Here is a 12,244-nt window from a genome sequence, read left to right as displayed (position 1 = left end):
GGAGCCTCAGCTCCTCCATCATCAGCTTTGGGCTTCTTGAACTTGTTGCAACAAAACTGTTGTTTTACCAATACATTTGTGTGGGGTGTCCGCCTAGAGGTGTTCATTTTTACAGAGAAACCCATCTGTAGGGCATAGCTGTTGTAGTGATCCTTAACAATTTGAAGGGTGTCAAACCTCATGCCAACATAGGGTTCCATCGGCTGAGCACGAACCTCATCTTCTCCTTCTTCTCCTTGCACAACATCGTCAACAACACCAGCTCCGAGCTCAGTCCTGGTTGGACCAGGAACATTTACCGCGGTGCCCGTGTCATCAAGAGTATGGCTCTCTGACTGCAAAGACACCACTATAGGGGCACCACGGGTTGATGACTGCCCTGCCACATTGTCATGGCCCATAGGGTTAGGCCCACGACTTGTCTGCGTGTAGTAAACAGAGCGCCCATTTTCTGTCCAATTTCCTTGCGGTATGCTGGGTTGCTTCTCATCCATATCATGAGGAAGCTCATTGAGATCAGGACGCAACTCATTGAGATCAAGCATTTTTTCCTTTTTCTGTCTGTTGCCACACATCCACTGCATATAAAAAAGAAGGAAGTGATGTCAAGTTTTAATCATCAAATAGTGTTTCAAAAAACCTAAAAACTTAGTAAATAGGAATTTACACAACATTTTATGACAATCTTAGTTCCAAAAGCGACATGTCTATAGCAGAATCTTTTATTATAATAGGTATGCATTTTTTTGCACAGACTTGTTATGTTAGTTGCACAGTTTGCCGTAAATAGTTTGCAAGAACATGACTTTTTTTACTACAGAGTTTTTCTAACTTTTTCCTTTGTTTGTTGCAATGATCCGCAGGTTTTCTGTTGGCAAGGAGCTGATTCAGATTTTTCTGCACACAATTTGGACACAATTCGATGCTACACTTTGAGATGGAAAATCCAGGTGAAAGAAGAAAGAAGAATTGGATGACAGACTATAGACATATGCTTTTCATCGCCATTTCTATTTTTTACTTCCAGTATATTTGAACATATTTTTACACTATAGCTTTGCAATAGGTGTGCTACCAGAAAATATCTGTGGAACAAGTATATATACGTGACTACTTTAATATGGTTTATGGCTTCAATAGCCTTTTTTATTTTTCTCTGTTCCACAAATTGCTGGAGATGTTGCTATTGATCATTGTGTAGCTTTCAAAAAAGTTCCTGCCTTTTAGCTATCGTACTGCAGATTTTTGGTTTTGGCTAGTGTCGGTGTCAAAACCGGCGGATCTCGGGTAGGGGGTCCCGAACTGTGCGTCTAGGCGGATGGTAACAGGAGACAAGGGACACGATGTTTTTACCCAGGTTCGGGCCCTCTCGATGGAGGTAAAACCCTACTCCTGCTTGATTAATATTGATGATATGGGTAGTACAAGAATAGATCTACCACGAGATCAAGGAGGCTAAACCCTAAAAGCTAGCCTATGGTATGATTGTTGTTCTGTCCTACGGACTAAAACTCTCCGGTTTATATAGACACCGGAGAGGGCTAGGGTTACACAGAGTCGGTTACAATGGTAGGAGATCTACATATCCGTATCGCCATGCTTGCCTTCCATGCCAAGGGAAGTCCCTTCCGGACACGGGACAAAGTCTTCAATCTTGTATCTTCATAGTCCAAGAGTCTGGCCAAAGGTTGTAGTCTGGCTATCCGGACACCCCCTAATCCAGGACTCCCTCAGTAGCCCCCGAACCTGGCTTCAACGACGATGAGTCTGGTGTGCAGATTGTCTTCGGCATTGCAAGGCAGGTTCTCCTCCAAATTCTGTGTACCTGTCGAATAATGTCTGGTTTTTTGTGAATGTAGCGCTCCTTGGCTTCTACGCCCAATAATGGCCGTCTTCCACGTGTCAAACGAATACGAAAAGTCAGGGTGTTTTTACATTTACACCCCTAGCCGCGTAAATGAGCCGCCTATTTAAAGGGACGAGGATTTAGATCCAAACCACACCATCTCCCCTCCGCGAGCATTCATCAGAGTGTATCCGACAGAGGTCCATTCCATCATGGCCGGCCGTCGCAGCTCCTCCTCTCGCCCTTCCAGCCCTCAGCCTGGAGATTGGGAGAGATGCTCCATCCCGCACAGCGAGCTAGTGACGCTCCAGACCAAGGGATTTCTCCCCCCCCGGCCTATATGGTCCCGGTTCGAGCCGGACTTGCCACCTATAATGGCGGAGAGCAAGCGGAGAGCGCCCCCAATCCCTCCAAAGGAGAGCGGGTATGCCTTGTCCCTTATTTAATAAGAGGGCTCGGATTTCCAATTCATCCGTTTCTCCGGGGGCTCCTGGAGTTCTATGGCCTCCAGCTACACAACCTCACGCCTGCCTCCATATTGCATATCGCGGGCTTCGTAGCCCTTTGTGAGCTGTTCTTGGGCTGCGAGGCTCATTTCGCACTGTGGAAGAAGCTATTCTGCCTTGTGCCCCGTTCTCAAAAGGGGTCAATATATCAAGTGGGCGGAGCCGAAGTGTGGCGCATCGCCGGGACCGGATATCTATCCGGAACCCCAAAGAAGGCGTCCGAGGACTGGCCTTCGGAATGGTTTTATATAGTGGACGTCCCGCTGCCGGATCCTGTCCGGATCGGCCTTCCTAAGTTTGACAGTGCTCCCCCCGAAGAAGCGCCTAAGCTGGCGTCCACGGAGCCCTCAGAAGGAAAGCGACAAGGACGTCCTTTACCTAATGGGCCGAATAAGGTTGTTAGCTCATTCCGGACTGACCATGATCGGAGTCATGGCCGCATGCATTATGCGGGGGGTGCAGCCGCTTCAGTATAGAGGCCACCCCATGTGGGACTTCAACGGGGAGGACGACGCCACCCGCCACGGCCGTAAGGGGCCGGAATCGGCTGCCGCTCTAATACAGATCTTGTCCGCTTTGTACAAGGGAGAAGAGGAGGAATTTCTCCACGTCAACCCACAGGGTGGATTTTCTATGTACAATCCTCCAAGTTGGGTAAGTGGACACTTTTACTTGTCCATCCGTTTTATATTCCCATCGTTAAATATTCAGTCTAACGACTTCAACGCAGGAACTGCACCAGGCTGTTAAAGAAATAAACAGCCCACCTCCATAACCCGAGGATCCGGGACGGTCCCTCGACCCGGCCTCCCAAGAGGATCCGAACTTATCTATGGAGCTGATTGATGGGGTGTTTCATCAATTGAGCAAGGACAATGCCTTGGTGGCCATTACGGCCGATTACCCAGGGCTACTCCCAGCCTCACAGGTAACTGAGACCGAAGTCCCAGCACCTTGAAAAGGGATTCATCCTCGCGTGTTTTAGATTTCTGTATAACAACCATGTTTTGTAGGGGAGGTCCTTGAGACGGGAGGCCGAGCCTGTGGCGACTAGCCAACGAGGGGCTGCAAGGCCCCGTGGGCTGAAAAGAAGTGCGGTCCGGACTGAGACGCCGACGCAAAGGTATAGCGCGCCATCTTATTCCCTGGTGTTATTCCTTCAAGGCATATTAACGCTCGTGCTCTCTTCAGGACAAAGAGACCTCGCCGGACTATATCCGGAGAGGTTGCCAATCGCGCCTCCACCAGCCAGGCTCCAAAGCCTAGTCCCGAAGCAGAGGCCAAAACGAGGCGCGCACTGGACACTCCTCCGACAAAGGATGCGGATAGGTTGTCTGCCACCAATTCCGAGGTGGAGAGTGCCATGAACCACAGGCGTTGCCGGACAGTTCTTCGCGATGCTTGTTTCTCCCAAGAGGCATTGGATGCCTTCAATTCAGGAGATGCATACCTTGGTGCCGCTCAAAATGGTCTAGCCAGAGCCACGGAGCAATATGTAAAAGACATACGGGTGAGAAAATTTAAGGTTATATATATATCAGTAGCCCCTGAGACTTGAAACAGTTAGAATAACTGATTTAAGGATCATTTATAATGCAGGTTCTTGCGGAAAAGAATACCCAACTGTCCCAGGAGCTAGAAGAGTGCAAAGCCCAACTTGAGGCCGCACTAGCCGCGGCAGGGGAGCCCAAGGAGACCCCCTCTGGTAATATACGCTTCAAAAGATAAGTATTTTGTGACGTGCGGCGTGGGTGCAAATCTGACAAATGAAATTGCATATGGCGCCGGATTAAATCCGGATCAGCAACAACTCCTACGCCAGCTAAAGGCTGGTGAGAGTGTGCTGACAAAGGTGAGGCGGGAGAAGAACGATCTCCAAGATGCCAACACCAAGCTGGGCGTTGAACTGAAGGATGTTTGTGCCCAGCTGTCGGACTCCGTTAAGGAGAAAACGGCTTCGATGCGGCATATTTAGTAAGTGCTTAAACGAACTTTCAAAAAAGAGTTCGGCGAGGAAGTCGACTAACAGAGTTATGTCTGTAGGTATGCTAACAGGTCGTCCTGCAGAGGAAATGCCCGGTTCTATGGGTGACCTTCTTCCCGAGCTCTCACAACTGCACGAACGAGTTCGGCAGGTGATGCAAGGCGTCGTTCAGGTCTTGTGGCCATCCATCTCCATGCCCGAAGGCCTTGGAGAGCTTGCGGACAAGCTGAATGGAGCGCGGCGGCGCTTCCGATTGTGGAAGATATCGGCCTGCCGTCAAGGCGCCAGGGAGGCCTGGGCCATGGTGAAGACGCGGTACACGAAGGCTGACCCAAACCACATGGCCGAGGTTGGACCTGTGGGGCCCGATGGGAAGGAGATCCCTGTGAGCTTAGTGTACGGCCAAGTAGAATTGGCCGCAAAATATTCCCAGCAGGACTGTAAACTAGACAGCCTATTAGATGGTATTGAAGAGGAATACAATCAGTTGGATTGACTATGTAATTTTAATTGACATGTATAATGCCTTCTAGCCGGATTGTAGATCGTTTGTCATGGCCGACCTTTTCGCTTCAACCTCGGGACCTGACGGTCCGGAGTGTGTCCGAATACCCTCGCGGTTATATAAGAACCGGGTTATGCATGGAGACCAAGCGTAGGGGTCATTAGTGCTTGAACAGACAAGTGCCCAACTAGTTATGTTATATTACATGGTTAGTAAGAAACATCTTCCAGGGAGAATAGTTCCGTTAGGGGTTCCTTTCCCTGGGAAGCATGCCCTAAAGTGCATGTCCGTTCTGCGAAAAGAGACGCAGGAAAAACGTCTGGGGCGAATAAATAAGTAAAAAATCATCTTTAGTTGACCGACCGAATATTCCCTTAAGAACGCTAGCTTTCGGCTTCACCCAGTCTGAGGTACACATCCGGCTGATCCGGCAGTAACAATCGCAGAGGTGCTCCCTTTACCACCTAGCCGAACAATCGGGAACGTAGGCGTAAGCACAGGAGCCAGGCAACCCAGCTTGGCCAAAAATTAAGTCATATCGATGCATATAATGGTGAATAAAGGGTACATGCGGAAGTGTGACACATGTGTTGGGCATGAAGCCCGTATAAATAAGCTTCTGTTAAAGAAGCCCCTAGGTCTAATGAGCGCGGATAGCGCGTCAGTTGTGTGCGAACAAGGCACAGATGAGCCTTTAAAGGCTATAGTAAAAAGAGAGGAGAGAAATGTAAGACATGCAGTTTATAAAAAATGGACAGAGGAAGGAGACGAACACAGAGTCCGGCGCTAGGCATAGAATCTTCAGAGACGGGCTGCGTTCCATGGGTTCGGCTCGAGTCGGTTATCCGATGCATCTCGCAGGTGGTACACTCCACCAGTCAGGACTTGGACAATGATGAAGGGACCTTCCTATTTGGGCTTGAGTTTGTCCTTTTTCTTATCCGGCAGGCGTAGAACCAATTCGCCAACATTGTAATTTTTGGCAGTACTTCTCTGCTTTGGTATCTTCGAGCCTGCTGTTGATAGAATGCGGAACGGGCTTTTGCCACGTCACGCTCCTCCTCTAAGGCGTCCAGACTGTCCTGCCGATCGAGCTCGGCTTCTCTTTCTTCGTACATGCGCACACGAGGTGAGTCATGAATTATGTCACAGGGCAAAACTGCCTCTGCGCCGTACACCATAAAGAATGTTGTGTATCTGGTGGTGCGATTCGGCGTGGTCCGCAGCCCCCAGAGTATGGAGTCGAGCTCCTCTACCCAGTGCGTATTAGATTCCTTGAGGGACCGCACTAATCTGGGTTTGATGCCGCTCATGATAAGACCATTTGCTCGTTTGACCTGGCCATTAGTTTGTGGGTGATAGACGGAAGCATAATCGAGCGTGATGCCCATGTTTTTGCACCAGAGTTTTACCTCGTCGGCCGTGAAGTTCGTGCCGTTATCAGTGATGATGCTGTGGGGGACGCCGTAACGGTGTATGACCCCAGATATAAAGTCTATCACCGGTCCGGATTCGGCCGTCTTAACAGGCTTGGCTTCTATCCATTTGGTGAACTTATCCACCAGGACCAGTAAGTATTTTTTCTTATGGGTTCCACCTTTAAGGGGTCCAACCATGTCAAGCCCCCAGACCATGAAGGGCCAAGTGATGGGGATAGTTTGGAGGGCGGTGGGTGGCATCTGGCTTTGGTTTGCAAAGAGCTGGCAACCGACGCATCGTTCGACTAAGTCCTGAGCGTCTGCCCGGGCCGTCGGCCAATAAAAGCCTGTATGGAAGGCCTTGCTTACAAGGGACCGAGCTGCAGCGTGATGACCGCCGAGTCCGGCATGAATTTCAGCCAGAAGGTTCCATCCTTCCTCTTCGGAGATGCACCTTTGAAGGACTCCGGTAGTGCTTTTCTTATAAAGCTCTCCCTCATGGACTTTATAGGCCTTAGATCGCCGCACTATGCAGCGTGCGTCATTTTGGTCCTCGGGGAGTTCCTGCCTAGTAAGGTAGGCTAGGAATGGTTCTGTCCACGGGGCGATGACGGCCATTAGTACGTGGGCTGAAGATGTTATTTCGTTGGCAGAGCCGCCGATTATGTCAGAGTGTTCGGTGTCGGGCAGTGCGGTTGGGTCTGGGCTGTTATTGCCTGGTTCCCCTTCCCATTCCACGGATGGCTTGAAAAGCCTTTCCAAGAAGATGTTGGGGGGACTGCATCGTGTTTTGCGCCGATGCATGCCAGGACATCTGCCGCCTGATTATTTTCCTGGGCTATATGATGAAATTCGAGCCCCTCGAGCCGAGCTGACATTTTTAGGACGGCGTTACGGTAAGGTGCCATTTTCGGATCCTTGGCATCAAAGTCTCCATTTATTTGAGATATCGCGAGGTTCGAATCCCCGGGCACCTCTAGGTGTTGAATGCCCATGGATACTGCCATCCTGAGGCCATGTAGAAGGGCCTCATATTCGGCTGCGTTGTTGGAGTCCATATACATTATCTGGAGTACGTATTGAACTGTGTCTCCTGTGGGGGACGTCAAAACGACGCCAGCCCCTAGACCGGCCAACATTTTGGAGCCGTCGAAGTGCATGATCCAGTTTGAATATGTGCCGTACTCTTTAGGGAGTTCGGCTTCCATCCATTCGGCGACGAAGTCGGCCAAAACTTGCGACTTAATAGCTCGCCGTGGTTTATAAGTTATGTCGAACGGGAGGAGCTCAATGGCCCATTTTGAAATCTAGCCCGTTGCGTCGCGGTTGTTTATAATATCATTAAGTGGCACTTCCGAGGCTACTGTTATTGAACACTCTTGAAAGTAGTGTCGCAACTTCCGGGATGCCATGAATACCGCATACGCAATTTTTTGATAATGCGGGTACCGTGACTTGCACGGAGTAAGGACAATGGACACATAATAGACCGGCCTTTGAATGGGGAATTTGTGTCCGTCCGTTTCTCGTTCAATGACGAGCACTGCGCTTACAACCTGATGGGTTGCTGCATGTATAGTAGCATTGGTTCGCCAATGTTTGGCGCGGCCAGGACTGGGTTTGTTGCCAATATGGCTTTTATTTCGTCGAGTCCGACCGTGGCTGCAGCCGTCCACTCGAAGTGGTCGGTGCGCTGAAGGAGGCGGTAAAGGGGTAGTGCCTTTTCTCCCAAGCAGGAGATAAAGCAGCTTAGAGCCGCCATGCATTTGGTTAATTTTTGTATTTGTTTGAGGTCCTTTGGGATATCCAATTGCGACAGAGCTCGGATCTTGGCTGGATTTGCTTCAATTCCTCTACCGGATACGATGAAGCCCAAGAGCTTTCTGGCTGGTACGCCGAAAACGCATTTTTCCGGGTTGAGCTTGATGTCGTATGTTCGGAGGTTATCAAATGTGAGCCTCAAGTCGTCTACTAGAGATTCGACATGTCTTGTTTTAACGACCACGTCATCTACATATGCCTCCACTGTTTTGCTGATCTGGTTTGCCAGACATGTCTGAATCATGCGCTGATATGTTGCGCCGGCGTTTTTGAGCCCAAAGGGCATTGTGTTGAAGCAGAATGGGCCGTATAGCGTGATGAATGCCGTTGCAGCTTGGTCTGACTCTGCCATCTTGATTTGATGGTAGCCAGAGTATGCGTCGAGGAAACACAACGAATCGTGTCCTGTGGTAGCGTCGATAATTTGATCGATGCGGGGGAGGGGGAAGGGATCCTTTGGGCAAGCCTTGTTAAGGTCTTTAAAATCAACGCACAGGCGCCAGGATTTGTCCTTCTTTGGTACCATCACCAGGTTTGCTAGCCAGTCCGGATGTTTTATATCTCTGATGAATCCGGCCTCCAATAGCTTGGCTAGTTCCTCTCCCATGGCCTGTCTCTTAGGTTCGGAAAAACGCTGAAGATCCTGTTTGACTGGCTTAAATCCTTCTAGGATATTTAAGCTGTGTTCAGCCAGCCTGCGTGGGATTCCTGGCATGTCTGAAGGGTGCCAGGCGAAAATGTCCCAGTTCTCACGTAGGAACTCTCGCAGTGCGGCGTTTACATCAGGGTTTAACTATGCCCCGATGGAAGCTGTTTTATTGGGGTCCATTGGATGGACCTGGAATTTGACTATTTCGTCCGCCGGTTTAAAGGAGGTGGACTTGGATCTTTTGTCGAGTATCACATCATCCCTATTCACCATGGAGCGCAGCGCAGTCAGTTCCTTAGCCGCTAGGGCTTCGGATAGTGCCTCGAGGGCTAGTGCGGCTGTCTTGTTTTCGGCGCGGAGTGTTGTGTCCGGATCACTAGCGAGAGTGATGATTCCGTTAGGCCCGGGCATCTTGAGCTTCATGTACCCGTAATGGGGTATTGCTTGGAAGATTGTGAATGCTTCCCGCCCTAGCAGAGCGTGGTATCCGCTACTGAACGGGGCCACTTGGAACGTGACCTCTTCGGAACTGTAATTATCCGGCGTGCCAAACACCACACCTAGTGTGATTTTTCCTGTACAACGCGCTTCCCGACTGGGGATTATTCCTCTAAAGGTTGTGGTGCTTTGCTCAATGCGGTTCCAGTCTATTTCCATTTTTTGAAGGGTTTCCTCATAAATGAGGTTCAATCCGCTGTCGCCATCCATGAGTACCTTGGTAAGGCGAAAGCCGTCCACTATTGGACTGAGGACCAATGCGGCTGGTGCTCGGGCTGTTCGGAATTTAGGTTCATCACTGGCATTAAAAGTAATAGCCGTGTCACTCCATGGGTTTATTGTTGCTACTTGGTAGACTTCAGCAAGGCTGCGGAGTGTTCTTTTTCGCGTATTATTTGATGTGAAAGTCTCGAAGACTGTTAATACCGTACTGGTGTCCCTGGGGTGGCTTTCTGTGGCTTCTGGAATTAGAAGATCTTGACCAATTTTAGCCACCTGCCGGAGTATCCAACATGCTCTAAGGCTGTGAGTTGGTGTGGCGCCCTCTGTACTGTGAATTTTACAGGGTCCATTAAGCCATCCTTCCAGTACGGTTCCATGCCCTGTAGGGGGTTTCTGCTTTTTGGTGTTTAACCTGGGTGTCTGGCTATGATGCACCCTTTTATTTCGGACTGGGTTTGTATTCAGGGCCGGATTGTCCCAAAATTTTATTTTGGTTTTCCAGGCGCTTTCCATCGCACAGTATTTTCGTACTATCACTGGTAGAAAAAGGGCCTATAGTCCCGGTTCGTAAGGGCCTTTAGTCCCGGTTCCTGAACCGGGACTAAAGTGTCGGTACTAATGCCCTGACCCTTTAGTCCCGGTTCAGAACCCATATATTGTGGGCCTGATGGGCCTCCACGTGGGCAGTGCGAAGAGCCCAGGCAGGAGACCATTTGGTCCCGGTTGGTGGCACCAACCGGGACCAATAGGCATCCACGCGTCAGCATTTCTGTGGCTGGGGTTTTTGTTTTTTTTGAAGGGGGGGGGGGTTTGGGGGTTTTGGGGGGTTAATTTAGGTGTTTCATATATTGTGTTAGCTAGCTATAATTAATAGAGAGAAGTGTCCTCTCTTATGTCTGTGCTTGGTCGACGCTACGTACTATACTTACGTATAGAGAGGACTAGACATGCTAGCTAGCTAGTAAGCAAACGAAGGAAACAGAAGATCGTCATGAACATATATGCATACAGAGAGAAGTGATATCGACCACCTCTCCTTCTCCGAGAGATTGGTCGAACAACAAGTTCTGGTATATCTATCTGACACTACCGGCTACATATATACAATAATTATCTCTTACAAATATAATCATACGGACTCAGGGTCCACATAGAATTCTCCGTCTTCAGCGATCACGTGGTCAAGAAAGAATGCCGCCAATTCCTCTTGAATTGCTTGCATGCGAGCTGGTGCTAGGAGTTCATCCCGCTTCCGAAACATCTAATTTAAAGAAGGGGGTCAATACATATATATATGAATGAATGAAACTCAACACAAATGATGGTAATAAAATAAAATTGTGAATGTTGTTATTTACGTACTTCATATTGTTCGTCAGTGTAGCCCCGCTCACAGGTCGTGTGGCGGATGGACTCGCAAACGTAGTATCCACAGAAATCATTCCCTTGTTCCTGCCATAACCACTTTACAAGAAATAGAGGTTAATCAAACTGATAAGCAAGAATGCCAAATGGTATTGATGAAACTAGCGCTTGAATGACTAGTAGATACGCGGAACATGCTACTATAGTACTTAATATGTATGTGATGTATGTGACGACAATCTCGACATGCCCTCGTTCTTCTCATCTATTCTTTCTTCTCCTCTTTTTATTCTTCTTCTTCCTCTTCTTCCACTTCTTCCTCTCCTCTTCTTCTCCCTCTTCCCCGCCTCTCTCATGAATGTTCGCCATCCCCCCCCTCGACCCCTCGACGACCCTCGTTCCCGATAAAAAAAGAAGAGGAAGAAGAAGAAGAAAAAAGAAGAGAATAAAGAATAGAGGAGAAGAACTTCTTCTCCTCTTTTTATTCTTCTTCCTCTTCTTCTCCCTCTTCTTCCCTGCCTCTCTCATGAATGTCCGACGTTCTTGACCCTCGACCCCCTAAACTAGTTCTCGACCCTCGACCCCCTAAACTAGTTCTCGACCCTCGGCCCCCTAAATATCCATATATGAACAAAAATTTCTACAAATGAAAATAACCTAAAAAAATCATATGATCATCTATGAACAAAAAAACATCATTTGATCATCTATCATCTATGAACAAAAAAATCATCATTTGATCATCTATCATCTATGAACAAAAATATTCCTAGATACATAAAAAATTTCTACAAACGAAAATAACCTAAAAAATCATATATATTTAGCAAATTCTAGCCACATACATCACATACACATATACATTATAGCCACATACACATATACATCACATATGAACAAAAAAAATAAACTAATAAAAATAAAAAAACATATTGCAACATATGAAAAAAAACATGGTGGCACCGGCGGGGCAGAGGGGCATGGCGGCAGGTGCTCGCAGAGGGGAGTGGCGCCGGCGTCGGGGCAGATGGCGTCGAGGGCGGCGGCGACGGCGTCGGGGCGGCGCGGGGCAGCGACGGCGTCGGGGCGACGCAGGGCGCGGGCGGCAACGGGGCGACGATGACGGGCGCGGGCAACAGCGACGAGGAGCAGGGCGTCGGGGCAGATGGCGTCGAGGGTGGCGGCGACGGCGTCGGGGCGACGCGGGGCGCGGGCTGCGACGAGGCGATGACGACGAGGAGCAGGGCATCGGGGCAGAGGGTTGCGTCGGCGGCGGGGAGTTGAGGAACTGAATGAAAATTTTGACAAGTGTTGTATATATAGCCAGGCCTTTGGTCCTGGTTGGTGGCACCAACCGGGACTAATGCACCCCTTTAGTCCCGGTTGGTGCCACGAATCGGGACCAAAGGCCTCTTTTCAGCAGCCCAAAG

Source organism: Triticum urartu, chromosome 5 (assembly GCF_003073215.2).
Source record: "Triticum urartu cultivar G1812 chromosome 5, Tu2.1, whole genome shotgun sequence".
Classification (NCBI taxonomy): Eukaryota; Viridiplantae; Streptophyta; class Magnoliopsida; order Poales; family Poaceae; genus Triticum; species Triticum urartu.
This window is presented reverse-complemented; position numbering follows the sequence as displayed.